Here is a 4,617-nt window from a genome sequence, read left to right on the forward strand (position 1 = left end):
GAGTACATACTCACATGTGTCGTTTGATTTTCCAGCGCTGCTTTTTTGGCTCCACGATAAAGCCATTTAGCTTTTAATAATTAGTTAATTATCTGCTGACCGCGTCCAGTTTGAAAAGTTGTTCCATATTTATAGGGATAAGCCAACTACAGGCTATAGATTACGTCAGAATCCCCCAAAAAAACTGGATGTAGCCGGATAACAAGGAAATATGGATTTGAACTGGGCGGTTCGACGGCAAACTCAGGCAACGGCAAGATGCGGCAACCAGCAGGGTTCGGCGGCGACGGAGGCGAGATGCCACCGGCAGCCAGCTCTTCCCGGAGGAGATGCTAGGTATGAATATAATTTTTGTGCATGCACCTTTGACTTGCATCAATGAGCATATCAAGGGAGTGCCTCGCACGCATGCATGCATGTTCTTCCAATCGGCATTGATGGTGACGAGTTACATCAATCCATCAGCAAATTCATAGACAAACATGGCTGCATGATGAGATTAGATGAATCTGTTATCTGATGCTTGTACTAATTAATTGATATGGTATGCATGCCTGATCTATAGGTAATCTGAATCGGAATTTGGACTACATGCAAGCTGTGTTTCGCCCGCCGTCGCCGCTTCTCCGTGCAAGGCATGCATAGCGGCTTGCTTTTTCCTTGACACGAGTACACCTACACAACGCAGTGGATTTCGACAATGTGACATGGCGATCTAGATCAATCTGGCATGATTGATCCACTGTGCAACAGCCATGCATGGACAACATGAGACATACGTGATGCAAAATTAGGCAAATTTTGTTTTGTTATCTGGGTAGGAAAATACCGATATAAAAAATGAATTGTGCTCCCATATTGTATTCTTAATCTATTAATTGTACTACTCCTTTATGTAATATACCTTTTGAAATAATTATACTTGATTATATTGTGTGCTTCTTTTCTAATGGCATCGTACCGCTTTTTAGTTTATAATATCTTTCAGATCAATTATACTAAGTTTTAGAGTAATATGTACTCCATCACAAAAATGAGGCATTAGTCCATTAAAAAACTTGTATATAACAAAACAAAAGAAGGAGTGCATTCTCCATAATAAAAATAAAAATAGTATATACTCCATTGATTCTAGACTAGTATATATACTCCTGATTACAAATGGCAGTATATACTCCTAATTAAAGAATGTTGTATATACTCTTAACAATATATGCTAATTAGCAAGCAGTAATTAGCAATTAGCATATACCACTTGAAATGTTGTACTACAACCTACGGAAGTATGCAAAGATACTCTAATATGTAAAATGCAGTATATACCCAGTCTAAAAAAGGTCAGTATCTACTACTTAAGAAATGCAGTATATACACTTAAGGGCAGTATATACTCCTTGAAAAAATGGCAGTTTAAGCTCCTTCAAAATGGTGTACATATGTATGTACTCAAGGGTAGGATGACAGTATATACCCATTGGAAAAAACAGTAGCATGTACACTTGAAAAATACAGTATACTTCTTACAGATGTCAGATATGCCTAGACGAGTATATTTCATATATACCTCTTCGTGTCACCGGAAAAAAATACACCTCTTCATTGATTGCGAGCAGACTATTAATCCCTATGCACAAGATTCATATCTATATGTATGAAATATACTCCCTTTTTTAGCTGAAAATATACTCCTTTTTACTATTAAAAAATGACCAAGGTATAGTCTAGCCGTCACGTACAAGTGCATCACAAACTGGCCATTTTTCTAAGTGAAGCTAGTGGCCGCGTGTGCCTTGATTTTAGGACGTGGTTATGTATGCATAGGTAGCTTCTCACCGGCACGGTGCACAGATTAGTTAGCAGCTATCGAGTGTTGACATCGGTTTACCTTATCCACTGGTGTGGGAGTACATACTTCTAGGAGTATAAAAGAGGTGTCATATATATTTTTTTAAATAAAAAGCTAAGCAGATTTAAGCAGCGGTTTGGGCGCCTAAAAAAAAGGCACATGTGGCATTGGGAGTACGCATTTCTAGGAGTACCAACCCATTTTCCATACCGCTGCTTAAATCTGCTTAGCTTTTTATTTAAAAAAATAACAACGGTTGCATGCGAGGACCGTGCTCGTTTACAAGTTTGTTGACCGATCCATGTTTTTAGGGATTATAACTAGCTGTTCTCACCGGAATACAAATTTTAGAAGATACCTTCGTAGAAAATATCCACTCTCGGCGGCTCCTTCTATGGTATGTCACAACCTTGTCGACGTATCACGACAGGCAATAACGGCGGCGGCACTACAACATCTAACGACGACGATGAGATGCGCGACTTGCGGAGGTAATCAACGACATGTAAAACCAGATCCTTGGGAAGATCCTTCTTCTGTTAGATTCCAGGTGATTATGTATGGCCTTGTCCTTGCCTTCCACGGCGCTAGTTCACATGGATGAGAATTATGCATCAGTACAACAGATCTCGAAACCAAGGGCCAGCAGCATGCGGTTAGTCTTCATACGATCAACCTACTTTTTTTCCTGCTCTGTCGTTTTCTAGAGAAGAATAAACAGTTTTTTTTGGGGTCCCGATAACTGCCACACGTGTGGTGTATCGGGTAGTTGTGCCACACGCTTCGTGTGAATGGACAGCAACCAGCCCACACACCTACGTGTGGGCAAACCAACTAATGCCCACACACATCTTTTTTTCCCTCCTAAACCCTCTCACACGCGTGCGTGTGGGCGAAGTTGATAACGCCCACACGCCCGTATATCAGGCCTCGTACACTTTTGGTCCCACACGCGACGCGTGACGCCCACCGTGCGCCCGCAGTTGCCATGGTCCAGACCCTCGTCCATGTTCGTTTATCTGCAGTTGCCATGTCGCTGAACTACGGTTGCCATGTCGGACAACTGCAGTTGCCATGGTTGCTTAACTGCAATTGACATGTATGGTCTGATCTAATATAGTTGTCATGATTTCATAACTTTAGGAGTTGCCACATACTAACACTAGGCAGTTGAGAGAGTTGCCATGTGCTCACAAGCATGCTAGGGCAGTTGCCATGTAAAAAGGAAGAGTTGCCATCTGCTTATGTGCACGTTAGGGCAGTTGCCATGTACGTGCACGTTGGGGCAGTTGCCATGTACCATGAAAAACACATGGCAACTCGGTAAAAGACAGTTGCCATCTGCTCACGTGCACACTAGGCAGTTGCCGTGTACCCTGCACATGGCAACTCGGGTAAAAAAAGAGAGTTGTCACCTGCTTATAAAGCACACTAGAGGCAGTTCCCATGTGCCTGTAAAAATACATGGCAACTAGCAGCTTACGTGTGGGAGAGGAGACGGGCGTGTGGGCGAGATGGCAAATGCCCACACACCAGCCCTTGTGCGTGACTGAAAATTGGTGTGCGGGTGAACTGCTAAACGCTCACACACCGGCCCTTCCGTGTGGTAAAACAGATGTGTGGGCGAACTATGTCACACACCACACACACGCCTTGTCCTACGGCACAGAAAATCAGCTAGATTGTGTCAAGATTCATGCATATAGTACTGGACGGTGATGAATGCGTGTAGTCGAGATGGTCAACCCCCACACGTGTGGGCGTTAATATTTCCGATTTTTTTTTGTGCCCTATATGGAGGTTCTCCAGGTGGCCGAGGGTACCAGAACTCGGACAACTACGATGAATCCGTCGACGACATACATACGGGCTCAGCTATGTATGCATCCACTTATCCATATTCAGGGCGTTCAAGAGAGGCATTGCAAACTGCTGGCCTCGGCCATAAAAGAAGAATATCATCACGATTCCTTGACCATCAAAGAAGAATGTCATCATGATTCTGGAGTAATTTGTTAGGATTTTCTTCTAGTTGTCTATAGATTTTCCTACTTCTATGTAAAAAGACCATAATGAATTACATATGCTAGTTACTTCCCACGAACTGTTTAGATGAACAAACTTGACGTGTACTGTCCTTGTAAATTAATATTCTCATAGATCTGATATACTTATTTTTAAATGAACATACTCCTTTTTAGGAAAATGCTCCTTTGTAACGAATATACTAACAATACTCATAGCTCTGAATATAGTATTTTTTAGATGAACATGCTCATATTTCTGAGCATACTCATGGCATTTTGTCCAGAAAACTAATTATACCACATTTTCTTTCTAGCTTTTCTTTATCCCATAAGAAGAAAAGTGAGACAGCATAGAGCATTTTTTTTTTGCTATCCTAGTTTAAGCTACAAAGCAAAGGTCATCTTGTAAATTAGATGGAATTCTAGTTCTAATACACTTGCACTGTTTCTCTTTTGACATACTGAATTTATGAAGCAATCACCATCTCTTCATAGTTTAACGAGTTTCCGAGCTTCTTGTTTCACTATTGCTCATGTTCTTGACAAAACAATCATACTTCTTTACTTTCAGATCTTACATTAAACTGCAGCAAATTTGTGCTTTGGAAAGGAAGTGTGTATTGACATCTGGCGAAACATATTCAGATTGGTCACAAGATATACTCTTTTGTATTCTAATTCATTTTTATTGTAAATATATGCTCGAATTGGGAGATGCAAAAGCAAGTGCGTACTTTTATTTGT

General features: G+C 41.1%; 1 long non-coding RNA gene across 1 annotated transcript; it reads left to right on the forward strand.

Moving 5' to 3' along the window:
* Positions 1 to 202: 202 nt before the first annotated feature.
* On the forward strand, positions 203 to 929 carry LOC119281954. Its single transcript, XR_005138597.1, has 2 exons — positions 203 to 336; positions 566 to 929. It is a non-coding gene; the product is annotated as an uncharacterized LOC119281954 (long non-coding RNA).
* Positions 930 to 4,617: the final 3,688 nt, after the last annotated feature.

Source organism: Triticum dicoccoides, chromosome 1A (assembly GCF_002162155.2).
Source record: "Triticum dicoccoides isolate Atlit2015 ecotype Zavitan chromosome 1A, WEW_v2.0, whole genome shotgun sequence".
Taxonomy (NCBI): domain Eukaryota; kingdom Viridiplantae; phylum Streptophyta; class Magnoliopsida; order Poales; family Poaceae; genus Triticum; species Triticum dicoccoides.